General features: G+C 40.3%; 1 protein-coding gene across 7 annotated transcripts in view; it reads left to right on the top strand.

The window, feature by feature from the left end:
* Positions 1-19,680, top strand: part of NCOA1 (nuclear receptor coactivator 1) — a 305,911-nt gene that overhangs the window by 14,578 nt on the left and 271,653 nt on the right. Inside the window, exon 1 of one of the 7 annotated variants that reach the window (XM_050948716.1) lies at positions 19,413-19,552. The exons of the other annotated variants lie outside the window; for them this stretch is intronic. The gene's annotated coding sequence lies outside the window, so the exon portion shown is untranslated. Of the gene's footprint in view, positions 1-19,412; positions 19,553-19,680 lie in introns of those variants that run through there. 7 annotated transcript variants of the gene reach the window in all.

Here is a 19,680-nt window from a genome sequence, read left to right on the forward strand (position 1 = left end):
TCAGTAGCAGAGTTGCCAGTAAGGAGGAATTCAATGAAAAGCAGCAATTGCCTGAAAGTTTGGGGGTGTAAAACTATGATAAAGATTAAGAGTAAACATATATCTTAACTAACTCTCTTAAGGAAAAAGGGAGGACTGAGAGAGATAATCCTCTGTATTTGAAGGATGGTGACATCTGTAATGGAAGAGGATTTAGATGTTGAGGTCCAAAGTAGTATCACTAGATCTAATGGGATGAAACTGACTGAAGGAAATTGGGCATCGAGTACTGAGAAGTGTTTCCCAGTAGGTAGGCTTATAGGACAGTGAAATAGACTCAGCAATGAAGTGGTGCAAGCTCCATTGTGTGAGTTAACAAAGCACTGGAGAATAGACTAGAGCAACAATAATAGCCTGGTTGTGGGATGAACAAAATGACTTAATTGAGCTTTTCGCTCTCTAAATTCAGACCTCTATGGGTTATATAACCTGCCCTATTGTTAATGAAAATTAAATTACCAATAAAGGGGAAACGGCAGAGCAAAACAACACTCAAAAGTTGGTTCTATTTAACTGTCCCACTCAGATGAAAGGAACTTTTAACCCCTTCTTAGCTCACCAGTTGTTTCCAACTCAGAGTTGAGAAACTCATTCTTTCTGGAAAAAAAATCTTATCTCTAGCCATGCTGTGTATCCAAAAGAGGAAAAAAGTACAAACTTAATTCTGTACAACCAATCTCCTGTGTTACATATCTCATAAACTTCTGTAGTTACATGAGTAACCAACTTAAAACACACTAAAAAAATTGTATTACATTAGATTGATTGGAAAAAAGCATGTTCAGTAGCCTGCCTGCCTGTAGAACACTGTATAAAGAGATTAGATGGACCTGTATGTTAGTAACCTGCCAGAATTCTGAAAGAGAGTGCGTAGGAGGCCAGTAATGGGAGCAAAACCAATGTCATATACATTTTTAACTTACTGGAAACTTTACTTATCAACCTTTCCTTCCAGTCCCTAGTCTGACACTCCTACACAAAAAGTTATCAGGGTAGACTCTTGAAGGCCAAAAGGAGTATGCTTATGGTGCTGAGTATTGCAGAAAATCTGGGTATGATAAATAAAAAGTAAAAAGGCCACCACTCTATTTGGCAGCTTGCTTGGCAGTTTCTGCAAACAGACCGAAGGCTGAATGGCCCATGGAGCCTGACCTCCACTATTGTCCTGAGAGTTAGGAAGGATGGTTTCATGGATAGTGCACTCCTACTGGGGTGTAGGAACAGGACCCAAGTCTCTCAGCTTAGCCACACACAGCCTGTCTGACTTTGGACACATGATCTATGCTGAGACTCAATTCCCCATCTGTAAAATGAGGGTAGTGTATTAATAATTGTGAGATGAGAACCATATAACTACCTTGATAGACACCAGGCCACTGATTAAATGATTTAAGAGCCGTGTGGGAAAACTTGAATTGCTTCTGCCTGTACTCTCCTTTTCTGTGGTTAAAGGAGACAGAAAGCCACACTTCACCATTACTAATTTCCCTTAAAAACAAAAACAAAACAAAAAAAAATCCCCACCAAAACCTAAAAGCTGCCAGAGCAGTTTGAATACCCTCCCTGCTCCCAATAAAGGAGTAAATAGAATTCTAGTAGAATATTTCTGTTATGGAGACAGAAGCCTAGATTTGAAGTCACCCTGTTCTTCTCTTGATTTCCCCCCACCCTTTTTAATTAAAAACATTTGGTTAGCTCTGTTAATTCACTTGTGTTCAGCACTATAAAAGAGTGGTCACTACAAGTAAATAAGTAACAATTATTTTATCAAATGAAATAAGTTTCACCCATATCACTGATCAGGGACAAAAATGAACACTGATAAAAATTGGTTAGAAAGACTGAGGAAAGAACAAGGACAGTGAAAGAGTAGAAATAATTGACTTAATCTTCAAGAATGCTTTAGATCTCTTGGACATTAGTTTCTGATGCAGTAATGTAAGCAGCTGTGGTATCGATACGAGACGCACAGTTGCATTAAAAAAAGGCCCAGAGATGAAGGTCAAAGTTAGCAGTAAATAGTTACAGATTTTGTAGGAGGGAGGTGGCAAGAGGAATGTCACAGGAAATGATGTTAACATGCCCCTGATCACATTCAAACTGTATCAGTGACTGTCAGGATTAGCTATGTGGCCAGGTTTATAAATCTGCAGGTGAGACAAACTAATTTAATTATAATAAAATATTAACCCAATTATGATACTATGTCCAAAAAGACATCTAGAGGAAACAGACATGAATTAACAGGATGGCTTCTGCAACTTACTGTAGAATAATGTGGAGTAATGTGGCTGGAAACTGAACGTTGGCAAATAGAGATCATGCTTTTAAATGGTCACAGATTACAAAACGCTGATCAGGAAAAGGATCTGGAGTTGATAGTTTACGGAAATTTGATAGCCTTCTTAAAGCCTGGTAAGAAAGCAAAGAGTGCTGGGATGACTAAATATTGTCCAAATTGGAAGAAATCTTTGACCATGTGTAAAGACTAGGGGGACAATTTTGGGCCCCATATTAGAGAAAGGATACTGAAGAATTGGAGCAGGAAAAATAAAAGGAGCAAGCAGGATGTCAAAGACCAAGTTTGGAAAATTTAAGCCCTAAAGTTAAGTTTCAGGAAAAATATGAGGGATTGATAGCAAGGGATGCGAATGGAAATAATGATGCAGCCTTTACTTTAGCAGTTGCAGCTGCTCTCCTGGTCATTATCAAAGGAGAAATTGAGGAAGCATGTTTGAGACTTTTAAAATGTTGAGATGTACCCAGAAGAAGGATGCCAAAACAAACTTCCTGAGATGGCAACTAACTCTAAAACAAGAGGGCGAAAGTGGAAACTGTGTATAGAAGAGACTATCCAAGGTAGCTGTAAAGGGCATGACCCACCGGAAATATCCTCCTCATAAAAACTCTGGGAAGTGACTCCAAAGGCTTGCCTGCTTATCTAGAGAAAAGGTCAATCTTCTGTGAAAAGTGCCAGAAATTTGTATATTAGGGGGATGGGGGGTATGGTCAAATGAGCAGCACAGCTGGTGCTGCTGGGGAGAGAAAAGTCCATGCAAATAAGCTCCCACAAACTCTCTCTTGGAGCTGTAAAGCTTGCAAGAACTAGTTCAGCCTTAGGGCAGTAGTGAACTCATGCACAGTTCATGGGTATGGAGTTGTACAGTTCCAGCTTAAGGGCTACGGGCATATTGAAGGCTGTGTTTTTGATTCACATGTGGGATTGGTTGTGAGCGGGAGAATAGCAGCATCTCTGTCTCCTGTAGTTGAGGGTGGACTGTGAAGAGTAATTGTCAAGCATCATAGTCCTTTCCTTTTGTCTGCTTTCTGAAACAATATAGAAATGTTGGGGCATTGCAATAATGAAATTCTTCTTGGCTCACAAGTAAGATCCCACTCTTGTGTTAGAATGTCTGGCATTGTACTGAGCACACTTTATAGTAAGACTTCAAATGAATCGAGAATTCACTAATCTCATAGTAGAATCAGGCCTCTTCTCCCGAAGGTGAGAACTTGTCTGCACTTTTGGGGACAAGAGCATTTGTATCTTTCTGATCTCAACATCTTAACTTGCAAAACCATTCTTGTGGCCTACAGATGAGCTTGAGTGCAGACGGACATTTTACAAGGCCCCTAGATAAGTGGTAATGGTGGGAAAATGATCCTTTCAGCTGCTTCCAGGAGAGTGAATCTGCTTAAATAGTAGCTGGATCTCAGGCTGATGTGTTTGTTATATTAGGATAATAGATCCTGGTCTTGAAAAAAATCCACTTACCTGGGGTAAACAGGAATCTTTCCTGGACAAAGGTCATCTCAGCTTTCATTAAAAAAAAAAAAAAGTTGTCTCTTATGATTAACAGCCTTCCAAACACTAAGTGTAATTGGTGCTGTGATGGCTACCTTTGTTTCATCCCAGTGCAGTTGCTGCTACTGCTTGGGGGCGTGGCCACTAACTGCCGTTAGGAGTAAGGTCCCCTGAGGGGTATCTCTCACCCTATGCTGTGTAGTAGAGTTTTGGGAAATGCCAGTCTCTTGTGAAAGCTCCTATCAGGGGTAAACCAGCCCAGACAGGGCTCTGTGTGGGGCCCCTGACAACTCTATGGAAGATTCTGTAGAGGGAAGGGGCACTGCTCCTGATATCACCGTCATCTTCCAGAGTGCTTGGTGAGGTGATAGTGGTCCCTCTTCTCTTTTAAAATATTTCTAGGCCTAGGGTAGGAGGTAGATAGTCTGCCATAGCTGGCCTTCAGGCTAGCTGGGGCTCACTACTACTCAGCTTGCTGCTCCCTCTTTTGTAATTGCCTGGAGGCCTGGTCCAGGAAAAGAGCAATATTATTTTTTATTATAATGGTGCATAGAGGCCTCAGTTGTGATCAGTGCTGTACAGCTATATGGTAGAGATAGTCTGCGTCCCAGAGAGCTTGCACTCCAGGGTTGTAACAAAACTCAACAAGTGGATGAAACAAGCAGGGGAAGTAGGGCAAGGTAACAACAGTGTGAGCATGTTTTCCTGTCTGCACAGTGTAGCTTGCTCCTTGCCTAATCTCAGCCCCATGTCATCCCAGCAGAGGGCTGTGAGGGATTGAGTGAAGCCTTCTTGCTTTCCCAGCAAAGGGCTCTGGATAATGGAGTGATGGGCGGGGGTGTCTGGCATTAATTTATTGGAGATGCTATATTAATTGGAGATCAGGGTTTAACTAGTGGATGACTGGAGTTTTTGGGCCCAAGCAGTGGGAGTATCTGACCAGTGAAAGACCCTGTAAGAGGTGGTGTGGCTTGGGGATGGGATTCAGGACTTGAGGTACAGTTGTATTTTTATCCTGGCAGGTTGGTTTAGTGCTTAAATTAGGAGGTGTTGGTCAAACTTTAAAAGCCCTGGATAAATCTGTTCTGAACACTGAGGTTTCCCCTCTCACCAACATACACACAAAGGAAACATCTCAAAACAAATAATGAAGCAGTGTTATTTAACACCTGTTGTAAATAGAGAGGGGTAGTAACCAAAACCTTGGGGTCAAACTCACCCAAAGATTGGGAAAATTTGAATCCTGATACTGCAGCTGCTTCTGTAATGGCCCTCAAGCAATGGTAGTAATCCCCTAACTTTCAGGCTTGAGCTCATGCACTTCTAGATCGACTTTCTCTGCTTTTGCATGATCGTTTTGTAACTTGGCTGTCTTATTTTGCTATTTCATCCTGTAGAATTAAAGCTTCCAGCGACACTGGAAGTGTTTGTTTTAGGTTGTACACTCTTCTCTTCCAGGCCTTTTTCATGCTGGTAGTAAAGTTGACATTACTTTTTTGCAATTTGTTCAAATTTTCTTCACATTAAAGGGACAGTACTTATTTGGTGTAGGCTAAGTGTCCATTTTTAATTGTATTTGTATTATGGATTTATAGTATGCAGTTGTCTTTAATTAGTGTTTTGAAATGGATGATTCCCTAGGGAAATGTTTTGTTCTGAAATGAATATAAGGCTTAGTTTACATAGTATGTGAGCAGTAATGTGGAGGCCTTTTGTAAATACAGTAAGACACTTACTAAGGTAGTTGCTTTTGTTGTGTAGACAAACAGGATTGAAATACTCTTGTGCAATAGCTGCAGAATGGGCGTAGGGAAGGGGTATGAAATGTAATTTAATCAGTTTGCTGTTATAAACCTTGGATAAAGTGCTGTTGGCTCAGTGATCAGAGCTTTCTAGGTCTGTGCCATATTTAAATGTTTAATGTATCAGATAAAGTTTATTGTTCAGTGTCTTAGGGCTAAAAGAGAGCCTTGGCAAAGGTGGCATGTCTTGGAGTTCTGCGTGATGTCCTAATTGATTGCATGGCCCATTTATTCTTGGTGGCATATTGGTTTACTTTATAAACGTAAAATTGGTCATGTGAGATATACATTAAGGTCATTTGATATAACTATTAACTTGCAGGCTATGCATGGTCCGTAAAATGGATGTAAGAATTTGGAGATCTCGTGGATTTTCTCTTTAACACTTTTGATATGCTTTTCTATGGTCTGGCTTTCACAGAGATGAATTTCAAGGTCTAATTTATCTCTGACATGATTGTATGTCCAAATGCCATTTGCTAAAGGAAGTCATTGGGTGCTGCAATATGTTGACTTGAAGAGTTTGTTTTCTCAACTTGTCTGATTTGCTGGCTCACTTTGAGAGGCACCAAGGGGGAATCAAGAAGCTATAAAGAAAAAAAACAACCAAACAAAAAAACCAAATCCCAAGACTCTGCTGAATATCCTTGTCAAAACTACAGATATGCAGTAATTTGTAAGCAAATTCTACAAGCCAGAGGAGATATCAGGAAATTCTCATTTTGATAATACTGGCTTTAAAACTCTCATAGCAATGTTGCCTATGTCTGCTGACTGATAGTAGGAGTTCTTTGCAGCCTAGTTTGTAGGATGATAGCTTTCAAGTATGATTGCTAACTTTCCCAAAAAGTTATTTTTCAGCTGTTCCTAATGTTTTGCCTCTGTGTGAGTAATTGTACAGAGGCAAAGCTTGTATAAAAATAATTTATTGCTGAAGATTATGGGAAATAAAATCAAGGTTAGCTGATCCTCAGAAATTAAAGTTTCCAGTTGCTGTCTCAGTTAGAATGTCAGTGGGTAAGTGCTTGAGGTCCTGGCATTCATAGGAAGGAGAACCAATTCCTTTTTTTGGATATTACTGAGTTTAAGAACATTTATTGGCATAATATAGTAGTTGACTCTGCTTTGTATTATCATGTTTATTTAACAACCATTGTCTTGTGTGCAACTTGTTTTTGAAAGTATGGATTGCCTTGCTTTACCTGTCGAACTGCATTACTTTCCAAGTGGCCTTGCAGCTGTCCTGGGTGTTTTTAAAATGCGTACTCCCGCTATATGTTAACATACAAGGTCTCCAGGAGAAAATTATTTTTCAATGTTATTTAATAGTGATACAAACCATAAAGACATTCCATAACCAGAAAATCAAAAGCAGCGCTAGGGGTTACATTAAGTAAAAACAGAGGAAGGAATGTTCTAATTGCAGAGTCTTGATTAGTGGTGGCATTGCACAAGCCATGTTGACTTTTAGATCACATGTGAGTTTACAAGGCAAACAAAACTATATATGTATTTTTACTTGTAAATCTGAGCAAATTTTGATGTGGAGTGGTTGAGAGACAACAAACAGTCTACTTGTTAAAAAAAACAAGTAAAGAATAGTCATGCTCCAAATTTGTTTTCTTTGCACGCTGATGGAAACTGCTTAAGGATTTTTGTCACATAAATGTAGTAATTTGTTTTCTTACTGTTGCACAAGGGATTTTGTTCCCATTAGCATTAATGGACACTAACCAGATAAATCCTCCTGACATTGATGGGAAAGAATCTGTTACTATACATGCACTGCTGCAGCAGATTATCTCAGTAGACCAAAGTGGTTCCTGTCAATCGGATGAAAGCCTGACTTTAAAAGAAAAAACATGCGTAGTCTAAGGTTCCTGTCGTACATTTGGGAGCCAGAATATTGTGTTCTGTAGTAACATGGAGATGATGAAGGGATTGTTTATAAAAACAAAAGTGAGCCAGACAGTACTCTTAGCATTAATAGCCTTGTGCCTGAGTGCCTCATGTTGGAGGCTTTGCTCCCTTATGTATTTTGCTGGAGGACTCTGACCTACATCATATCATGGTTCCAGAGACTTTAGCCTCTTACCACTAAGTACAGCACTAGTAATGGAACTCTCCTGGGGCAATGATTAACCTCTAGGTGATAGCATTAGGCTCTGCTTCTCTGAGGCAAGAGGAATATTTTTTTTTTTTAGGCTTGTCCCAGGGGAATAAAACCCTTGGCTGCACCACTGCTAAGAGAGCAGGAAAGCCTCCTGATGAGTTAGTATACTGCCATGTGAAAATCTAGGCTTTGGTCTTGCTTGTCCAGAGGGAGTTGCTGTTCAATGGCATAGGACAGTCAGCACTGGTAATGAAAGACCAGGGGGATATTATTTGTCGTTTGCTGCTGCAAATGTGCTAAGTACTTGGAGACAGGCATGAAGGCAAGGGATCTAGTTTGCAGGGTTTTACAATTTTAATAATAAAAATAAAAACTCACTGGTGAACAACTTTTAAAGAAATGTGATTTGAAGGTTTAACTGACATTCACCTTATCTGCATGAATTTCCTTACATTAAAATGAATGGAAAAAATTATGCATCTCATATTTCTTAGTGATTCATTAGTTGGCACGTCTGCAGAGGTGGCAGGCAGGTGGAGGTTCATGGGACTTCACAAACAGCTGTTTTGAGGAGGAGACGGTGGAGACTCCAATGAACTGGACCTCGATTGGGAACTACAGGCAGAGGGGTGCTGTCTCCAATGCTTCTAAGCAGAAAGGTTGTGTTCACCATATATTGATGATGATGTAGCATGAGAGTGTGGACAGAAGAGCTCTTTGGGTGGCGATAGGGATTCTAAAACCTACAGGTTAGGGAAAACTTTTAGGGGCTGGTTTTTATAAGTAGGAAGCCTAGTCTTTCTCAAAACTCTTAAAGTCAATGAATACAGTGGGAAAGTGGCATCTGCAGGACTGGGCCTCAGGTTGCAGAAATCATGGTCTCTGCTGCATTATAATATACAGTAGTGACTTTAAAAATGTTTCTCTTGTCTGGCTGTAAGTCATTGATCATGGAGTATATCTTGTGTGCATGATTAATACACAGAATTAAACTAAAGCAGGTGTCATGAATAATCTCTAATATTTAGTTCACATGACATTGCCTGCCACTTTGCCTTTTCAATTTTACAGTTTCATGTTACCTGCACTTCTGCCATTATGCAGATTTACTCCCTTTTAGAGAAATAACTCTTCAAAAAACCTTATGAATTACTGATCATGTGGGATTGCATTTTCATTATACTTATTACCACTTAATCAATTAAATATATTTTCATCTCTCTTTTTGTTTTAAGAAGTCAGGAAAGGGAAGTGTATTGATTACTTGTTTTGGACATACGCATTCAGCAGTCTGGAGTCATTTATGTGTTCAGAATGCACAAGAGCTCAAAAACATAAAATATTAATTACATTGTGCTGTATAAAATTAAATGTAAACTAAAAACATTTCTGTAGTCATAGAGCTCTGATTTGAAGAGGAGCATGTAAAAATAAACAAATTTCCCCACACTGGAGTACCATAAAACATATGTTTTTTTGTTTGTTTTTTTATAATACACTTTTTTATTAGATTAAGAGTACTGTAAAACTAATGCATGTCAGAAGAATACTGGCACAACAATTAAACCTCAAATCCTTTTCCCACTTCCTCCATCAGTATATGAGGCGTTCATAGTTTAAAAATAAAAAAACAACTTCATCTAGGAAGGGCCAGACCAAAAAATCAAACAAAATATGATGCAGTTAAACAACTGAATGTTGTATCTGTATAATGCATATGATGTAGGTTTTGCATGTAGGAATAGATTTTGCCACCTTATTTGCGTTGAATGTCACCATGCTTCATGAACAGCCCTGTTCATATCTGTGGGGCTACTGTGGAATATGGTGGCGGAATTGGGTACAAAACTAAATGTATCCAAGTGGTGACCCAAGAACCCTTAAAGCCAAGGAGATACAGTAATAGCAAATGAATCTCAAATGAAATCTAGTGTCTTACCAGTTATTAATATCATTGTGAAGTGTATGTACTGTGACAGACCCAAAACCAGTGGGGTACAGGAGTCTGGTAGAGGGCAAATATACTGGTCACTGGATGAGTAGTTTTCTGTTCCCTGAGTGACCAGAGTAGGGCCTGCACTGGAGTAATCAGGAACCTGCTAGAACCAATTAAGGCAGACAGACTAATTAGAACACCTGCAGCCAATCAAGGCAGGCTAATCAGGGCACCTGGGTTTAAAAAGGAGCTCACTCCAGTCAAGCAGGGGCGAGCTAGGGGAGAGGAAGTGCATGTGAGGAGCTGGGAGCAAGAGGCACAAGGAGCTGAGAGTGAGAGAGTGTGCTGCTCGAGGACTAAGGAGTACAAGCATTATCAGACACCAGGAGGAAAATCCTGTGGTGAGGATAAAGAAGGTGTTTGGAGGAGGCCATGGGGAAGTAGCTCAGAGAGTTGTAGCTGTCATGCAGCTGTTACAGGAGGCACTATAGACAGCTGCAATTCACAGGGCCCTGGGCTGGAACCCGGAGTAGAGGGCGGGCCCGGGTTCCCCCCAAACCTCCAAACTCCTGATCAGACACAAGAGGAGTTGACCCAGACTGTGGGGAAGATCACTGAGGTGAGCAAATCCACCAATAAGCGCAGGACCCACCAAGGTAGAGGAGGAACTTTGTCACAGTACAGATACTATGTAAGTAGTTATGTATATATACTGAAGACATGTTTTTAGTCTGTATCAAAGTATTAATCACCAGCAAAGGTGAAAAACAGGTTTTCTGTCAGACGGGAGGTAAGAAATGTGTATCTCTGTCAGGATGTAAATTAAGCATTGTGCATGCTTAATTAAGCAAAGTGGATGGATACTTTTAGAAGAAGTCGCATCTTAACAAAGAGATGTGAAGTCAACAGGAAAGCAGCACACAAGTAAAAACAAGCTATGGGTGGTTATCCTGCCTGTAAGCAAAGGCAATGAACTTTTGGGGTATATCTAGAAGACAAGAAGACACCCACTAATCCTGCACCTCAGAAGTAAACAGCACATTAATCAAAATGAGATCTCAGTCAACCTTGATTGAAAATGCTGAAGAGGACTTTGGATAAGATACGCTTTAGACATGAGGTTAAGCTGATAGTTAAGCTTGATCTCTAGAAAGCATGTTATGATTTTTTTTCATATGTGGCCATTTGTTTCCAATATCCATACTATCTCCTGGATCTCTAGTCTTTGATGATAAACTTACATTTATAGTGAAAACAAGAATATCTGAGTGCTGTGGTTTTAAGCAAAGTGCTGGTTCTGAGCTGATCGTTACAAACTGGTTTGCATACGGTTCTTTTGGGAACAGCAGACCTGGTATTTCAGTGAGTAGCCAAGGTCAGGGGCTCGGTATCACAGGGGAACACTTAAAACAGACTTGGCGACAGGGGTGCACCTATTGTTAGTCCGCAAAGCAAAGTCAGAGCTGGCATAGCCCAGAGGCGCGTGCTTGAGTTGCTCGTGGCCTGAAGGAGTTAGGGAGCTGACACCCAGCTAAATACACCTTCCCTCGTGCTGGAGAACATAAGAACGGCCGTACCGGGTCAGACCAAAGGTCCATCTAGCCCAGTATCTGTCTGCCGACAGTGGCCTATGCCAGGTGCCCCAGAGGGAGTGAACCTAACAGGCAATGATCAAGTGATCTCTCTCCTGCCATCCATCTCCATCCTCTGACAAACAGAGGCAAGAGACACCATTCCTTACCCATCCTGGCTAATAGCCATTTATGGACTTAACCTCCATGAATTTATCCAGTTCTCTTTTAAACCCTGTTATAGTCCTAGCCTTCACAACTTCCTCAGGTAAGGAGTTCCACAAGTTGACTGTGTGCTGCGTGAAGAAGAACTTTCTTTTATTTGTTTTAAACCTGCTGCCTATTAATTTCATTTGATGACCCCTAGTTCTTGTATTATGGAAATAAGTAAATAACTTTTCCTTATCCACTTTCTCCACATCACTCATGATTTTATATACCTCTATCATATCCCCCCTTAGTCTCCTCTTTTCCAAGCTGAAGAGTCCTAGCTCTTTAATCTTTCTTCATATGGGACCCTCTCCAAACCCCTAATCATTTTAGTTGCCCTTCTCTGAACCTTTTCTAGTGCCAGTATATCTTTTTTGAGGTGAGGAGACCACATCTGTACACAGTATTCGAGATGTGGGTGTACCATGGATTTATATAAAGGCAATAATATATTCTCAGTCTTATTCTGTATCCCCTTTTTAATGATTCCTAACATCCTGTTTGCTTTTTTGACCACTTCTGCACACTGTGTGGACATCTTCAGAGAACTGTCCACGATGACTCCAAGGTCTTTTTCCTGACTCGTTGTAGCTAAATTAGCCCCCATCATATTGTATGTATAGTTGGGGTTATTTTTTCCAGTGTGCATTACTTTACATTTATGCACATTAAATTTCATTTGCCATTTTGTTGCCCAATCACTTAGTTTTGTGAGATCTTTTTGAAGTTCTTCACAGTCTGCTTTGGTCTTAACTATCTTGAGCAGTTTAGTATCATCTGCAGCTTTGCCACCTCACTGTTTACCCCTTTCTCCAGATCATTTATGAATAAATTGAATAGGATTGGTCTTAGGACTGACTCTTGGGGAACACCACTAGTTACCCCTCTCCATTGTGAGAATTTACCATTAATTCCTACCCTTTGTTCCCTGTCTTTTAACCAGTTCTCAATCCATGAAAGGACCTTCCCTTTTATCCCAAGTGGTAACAGTGGAGGCAAGTGGTAACAGTGCTGAGCACCCTGACAACCGTCCCATGATCAGCCAATGGGCCAGTTTTGCAAAGAAACACCATCAACTTAAAAATAAGCACTTTAGTGGATTAAAAAAATCTTTTTTTAGACAAGAGTTGCAGTGATTGGGACTGAAAGATGCTAGTGAAGAAATACTATTTTTCTTGTTTTTCCACCAGTTTGTTTACTTTTGTGCATTTGATACATTTTGGATATAGCCAGTTTCACAATTTCCCTCTAGTCAGTTTCACTTTACACCAACATAAACAGATGAGAAGAAAAACCCTTAAAATTATTCAGAATTGAATATGTGTCTATTGATCAATTTCAAAACATTCAAGTTGTGTTCTCTTAAAAGTATTTTAGATGCAGTTTCAGCTTGTCAATGTACCACTTCTCTGCTTCAAGTCTAGCTCTCCCTACTGTGCCTTTGTGTTCTGTGGCCTTGTCTTCACTACGGCGAGTTTGACGCTGCTGCATGCAGCAGGGGTCAATTTTAGCAGGTCTAGTGAAGTTCTGCTAAATCGACAGCAGAGTGTTCTCCAGTCAACCCCAGTACTTCACCTCTCTGAGAAGAGTAAGGTAAGTTGACTGGAGAGTGTCTCCTGTCGACAACGCAGTGAAGACACCGGGATAAATTGACCTAAGCTATGTCGACTCCAAATACGTTATTCACATAGATGGAGTAGCGTAACGTAGGTTGACTTATCCCGGTAGTGAAGACAAGCCCTCTGTCTGTCAAGTGCTGTGAAGTGAAACTTTATTAATAAGGGAGTGTTAAGTGGTTAAAAAATGGAATTGAAAATCAGGGCCACTGGGATCTATCCTTGACTCATTTTGTATCCTTAGGCAAGGCACTTTACTCCACTAGGCCTGTAAAATGGGTACTGTTGTACTTGCATGTCTGTTGGACTTTATGTGTAAGTACTTTGGGGGTCTTCTATTGAGAGGTGATATAATCAGTACTTTGCGTTTCTGTTATAATCCAGTAAACACCGCTGTACAGCCTGTGGTGCAGAGAATGAAGTTGTGGAACTACATAGGGAGGAGGATGAGTGTGGAATTAGAACACAGCAGCAAGCTGTTTTTATCAAAATAAGAACTCCTTTTTCTTCAGAGAGGAACAGACACAATAGAGGCAAAGGAAATGGGAGAGTGAATCTTGGGGAAAGAAAGAGAACACAACATTCAAAATTTTTTTTTCGTGACTTGTTTTTTGTTGATGGTTCTGGTACTTGCTGTAATTTGCTGGTTGTGTATCCTCAGCCCCTCTTGTTAAGAAAAGTGAATTAGGTGTTGGTAAATGAATATCTCTGTTGGGTCTTGATGTTTTACTTATTCTTGGGCATACAACTTGGTAAACGACTGTACTGTGACCAGTATTTTGCTGTGTGCACCTATAGTGAGGCACCAAAGCCCAGTGGCCTGACTGTCAAGCCGATGAACTTCGATGGGTTCCATTGAAGTCAGAGGGTATCCAGCAACTCTGAAAAACAAGCCTCTCATTTAGATATCTTTGGGCACTCGTGTGTGAACACGCAGGCTTGTAGTGCCAATAGCTACATTGCCATAGTAGCAGGGGACTTACTGCCATTTTGCAAGACAGTTTAGACTAATGATACACATTATATACATTGGTTTAATTTGCCTCAAGAGGGCTTGAAATTTGGCAATAAATATATGCTTGTACCACAAAGAAGTTCTAAAATATTCGTTGTATTGTTTAAAAGAAAAATTCCTCAGCCTTGAAAAGCCTCTGCAGTTTTGCATGCTAAACAATTCCTTCTGAAGGGAGTGTTCTAAAGCAGATAAGTTCTTCAGACACATCTCCAGAAATGTAAACAGTTATGGCAATACTACAGTGCTTTAGCTCGTTCTCTCTAAATTAAGTGCAAGCTTAGTTGATACAAGCTGCTACTTGTATAGGAAGGAGAGGTAATTATGATGAAACAAGTTCACTTCAGACTTCAAACACTAGGGAGTTACTTTGCTGTAACATGATTGAAAAAACAAAAAACTTTTGTGGACTATTTCCTCCTAAAATAGGGATATTCAGCAACTAAACAGGTTATGACACAATTTCATTTTAAACATGCAAATATTCAGACACTATGTCCCCTCTTCAAATGTAAGACTACAGAAGATGCAAAGGTGGTTTTACAAATCAGTGAGAGTAACAGTAACTTCATAGCAACACCAAGAGGCCAGCTGAAAGGCTACACAAGGGAGACAAATTGTCAAGGTCATCATCTGGCACCTGTTGCTGCTCTTGTGTTTACTAGCTTGGATCTTTTGGACAACTTGTGTACCACTACCAGTCCTACTCCAGTTTTTATAAGTAACATTTTGGGAGCTTTTAAAAGAACTGGTAAACCTATGAATATTGTAAAATCACTTATTAACACTCAGACACTATTTGAACAGTCTGTTGGCCTTTTTCATCTATCTAGATTTTGATATTATTAGAATCTAGTGCTGCTTATTCTCCTGATACTAAGGTTTTTGATTATCGCTATTTCAAATGTTTCCCCCCCAAAAAACCAAACTCAACCGAAAACCATGAACTTTTCCTTCATGGGACTGACTTCACATTCACTTTCGTTACTTGTAATGCCCTGCACATTTTGAACACAGCTGTGGTTCCATATGAAATACATTTCATATGTATCCTTATATCTGGATACAATACTGTTCATTAATGCATTTTTTAAAACCACTTTCTTTGTATTTCCTTTTCAGAAACTGTACTGAAGTAGAGAAATTACTTTTTTTCCCTTTAATTTGGACACTATAAAAACGGCCTCAGTTTTAAAATTTGCTTCTATACTCTGACATTTTGTGGAGAATTGTTTCAATTTAAGGGAAAAGTTACATTGTTAAAGTCTCTAGGTCCACTGGAAGATCTATTTATCATAATAGTATGTATCAGTAAGGTTATTAGAGTTTGAACCATCTTTTCCCCCAGACTTGAACTTTGTCCAGTGCCTTTCAGACATTAATCTCCTATTATTGTTTGCGACTTTCACAGTCCTTGGAGAACTGAAATAGCAGATCCAATACAGTGATCCACCTACTGTGCCATGAATGAATGTACTGAATGGTCCAGTAGAAGAAGAATGGGGTATAGAACACTTTGTCTAGGTAACAGGCCAATATCTCTTCCCCGTTTGATAGTGGGTGGAAGTACTTACCATCTGTTAGCTGTTCAGCCTTTGAAAAAGGAGTTTGATATTCTGACTAATTTCCAGTGGATGGTGTCCACATCACCAAATCACCATGTCAGCTGAGAATCCTATTGGCACTATCATCAACTGAGGGCTGGATGGCCATGGAGATTAATGATCATCTCACTTCAAGAAGTTGTTTAACCTATGCTAGAATCTTACGAGCCATAACAGTGTTTAAACTCTTTTGCATAGCTAGTATAGCTCTCCCAGTGCGTATAAGGCCTCTGACTTCTGGTCTAGCACTTGAGATCTGTTTAATACAACAGCTTTTCAGTCCAGGCAGTGATAGATGATAGACTGCCCTTCTTGGAGCCTTTAATTCACAAATGCAGAGTCTGGTTTGCTAGATTAATTTGCAATTGGTGAATTGCAGAAAAATATAAACCTTAATAAAGGTCTAGTGTGGCAAGTGTCTGATCAGAAATGCTTTGTAGCTAATTTTTCTGAAATACTCAGAGGCTGGAAAACTGAACCCCAGTCCCATCCTACTTGATCCACAGTACTTGTATGGAGGAACCCATGGAAATTGTATTTAAAACCCTTTATTAACCATCAGACTGCAGTCCAATGTGCAGTGATCTTACTAGCATGTTACAAAACATTGGTGATGGCTGTTCAGATCTTGAATGCTTTAAAAAAACCCAGCCCCCCCACCACCCCAACTGGGGTGTGTGATAGAATCCAATAACTTTAGTTGCTCATAAGTGAAAGGCTTGCTGCTTAAATTGAACACAGATGCCTTTATTTCTGCTTATTTGCATTTTGGGAATGTGACTAGAAGTCTGTGCTATTAAGCTGCTGATTGATGTTACCATGGGGGGGAGAGGGGGATAAGGTGGCTGCAGGAACAACTGCAAGCATCTGGAACATAGTAACTGCCATAAATTAGTGTCTTAATACTGAACTACTGTTAGGTCTAGGGAAGAACTTGCTTCTTAGTAGTTCTTTTTCATCAGTAGATCTCAGTGACTTACAAAGGAGGTCAGTATCATCCCTGTGTTTCAGATGGAGAAACAGAGGCGTGGGGATGTAAAGTGACTTGCCCGTGGTTCCCCACCAGGCCAGTGGTAGTCGGGAATAGAAGCTAGGTGTCCAGTCTAGTGCTCTATCCACTCGGCCACATGCTGTCCCATTAATTAGTCAGCGACCTCTCTCCAGTGTTGTGAGGATTAATTAGATTGTTTGTTTAAGTGCTCTGAATAATATCAAGTGATATGTAAGTATTATCTGCTGAGGATCCTTTCTTTCAGAAGACCTCTGATTTTTGGATTGGCCTGTCTGGTTTTTGGAAAACAGGATTGAGGCCCTCAGTCCAAACATTTAAAAATTGAGATGACTTAGTAAATTGAATTTTAGACAGAGCCTTCCTTCCTACATTATAGCAAAAACGGGTAACTGTTACGCCTGACTTTCTTGAATCTATTTATATGCAGAGTGCATGTGTGTGTGCAAAATAACACGTTAAAAATCAGCATTAGAATGGAGGGAACCCAGTCAACTTGAATCTTTTGAAATTGGCTGATAGTCTTCTTTGAAGTAATGTTCCTTTAAAGCGTTAGCTTTGTGTTACCATACTGATGTAGAGAACGATGCTGTGGCTTGGTAGGGCCTTGAGAGCAGCAACATCAGACACCATAGGTGCTGAGTTTTTCTTTTCCCCAGGAGTACTCCACCTCTGCTCCACCCCTGTCCCTCCCCTCCCCCGTTGCCCTGCTCTGTGCTCTGCCCACTCCCTGAGGCTCCTTGCCGCTTGAAATGCTCTCAGCCTTCCCCCAAGCCCCTTCCCCAGCCTCCGATCAGCTGTTTGGCGGCGTTACTGATCAGCTGTTTGGTGGCACAGCCAATCATCTGTGGCTGGTGGGTGCTGAGCACCCACTATTTTTTTTCCTATGGGTGCTCCAGACCCAAAACACCAACGGAGTCGGCGCCTGTGCCAGATGCACTCAGACCTACCTCTCTTAGCTGTTCCCTCTCTTTTCTGCTCTGTGCACATGCCTTTCTGCAACCTCTTTGGTTTATGATTAGTAGTAAACAGCCTTCCTCAGGGACTGGGCCATGGGTGTGCACAAGCATTCCCTCCCAGAGCAGTACATGAGTGATGTCATGCTGGTGCATGAGACAGGAAGTGCAACTGACCATCAACACAACAGCAAACCCAGTTGTGTGTGAAGGGCTGTCAGATATGCAAGGTAAATGGCAGAAGATAGAGAGTAATTTTCTAATCTGTCAGTTTTGGAAAGCTCTGATATTACATGTTGCCAAAGCAGGTGGAACTTTTTTTTTTTTTTGATGATGCTGTTCCTGTAAGGTAAACTACACCATTACTGTTGAAATATAAACACAGTAAAATCAGTGTGTGTGTGTGTGTGTGTGTATATATGTAGTGTGGGTGTATTAGGTGAAGTTGAATTTCTACTTCTAGACTTTTTTTCCCCTAGTTAGCTACAGCATATTTTGTTATCACTCCAACAGAAATTATGGACATGATGTAGGAATTTCTGGGTGAAGTTTGATGGCCTGTGTTATTCACAAGAACAGACTAGATCATAATAGTTTTTTCTGGCCTTAATCTATGAAAAATAACTTCTTCTAGTTTGAAATTATCTATGCAGTCTTAGTTCAGTGGTGATTGTCTGAAGAGTCTGAGCAAAAACTGTTCATGTAGTCTGTTTTTCAAGAATAAAACATTACAAGTTGCCTACAAGTTCTGATCAGAAATATTATGTTCTGATAATTAAGTTAGACATTTCAAACCCCTTTTATATGGAAGATCTCTTTGAAATAAGAGGTTCTAGTGAAATTTGAAGACAACTGGTTCTGTATTTTTAAAGTAATAATGAACAAAGTGAATGTGTGTTTATGTTGGTCTGGGCCTGGAACAGCATGACCTTTGACATACTTTACTTTCATGTTGCTAATAGTGCATTATAAATTCATGAGATGATGTAAAGAGCGAAAAACTAGGAGTTAGCGCTCCTGGGTTCTTACCCTACCACTTCAATTGACTTGTTTGTCACAAGAGAGAACATCTAATCCTCCTGGCTAATGGAAACTTTGGGGCTGTCTTTGCTAGTGGATAGGGCATGAGGAGGTTTCCCCAACTTTTGAGAGACCCTCCCAGCAAGGCCCTGGCACTATGACTCCCTTAAGTCCTGTAAGGACTTTGCTATTGCTATCGATTTCATGCAGAAGGAAGTCCGATGCTACAGTGATGGGTGGCAGTATAAAACTCTTAGATAGATTGCAGTCCCTGTGTTCCTTTTAAGTGCAGGGACTGCTACTTATCATGCTCTAAGACAGTGTTTCTCAAGCTTTTGTACTGGTGACCCCTTTTCACACAGCAAGCCTCTGAGTGCAAACCTCCCTTATAAATTAAAAACACTTTTAAAATATTTAACACTGCTATAAATGCTGAAGTCGAAGCAGGGTTTGGGGTTGAGGCTGACTGCTCACGACACCCCACATACTAACCTTGTGACCTCCAATTTGAGAACTCCTGCTATAAGAGCATGACCCACACAAGATTGATACAAAGGACAGCGGGAAGAGAGTCTGGTCCAAAGAATTACATTCATAGTGGCAGATTGGGTGCATCCCCTGAGACATAGTCCTCAATTGCAGTTTTCCACACTACCCCTAAATTGGACGTGTGACCTCTAGTTCTTTGCCATCTGTTTCAAGGGGATGCTGGCGAAGAAATTGCCAAATCCACTGGAATTATGAGAACTCTGGAAAAGCAGGGAGAAAACTGCTACCTCAACTGTTGCATAATGGTAACACATCAAACAGAGTTGAGAGCACAAGCTGTAAAAAGAAAAAGAAACAATATTTCAATAAGGTAATGAGGGCACACTTTCAAAAAGGCATGTCCAGTCCCAATACCTGTTTAGATAGCTTTGTTTCATTACCCAAGCTTTGATATATTTGCCATCTAATTTTAATTCTGAATCAAATGCAACCGCTTAA

The sequence above is a fragment of the Gopherus flavomarginatus genome, chromosome 4, assembly GCF_025201925.1.
Source record: "Gopherus flavomarginatus isolate rGopFla2 chromosome 4, rGopFla2.mat.asm, whole genome shotgun sequence".
In the NCBI taxonomy this organism is placed as follows: domain Eukaryota; kingdom Metazoa; phylum Chordata; order Testudines; family Testudinidae; genus Gopherus; species Gopherus flavomarginatus.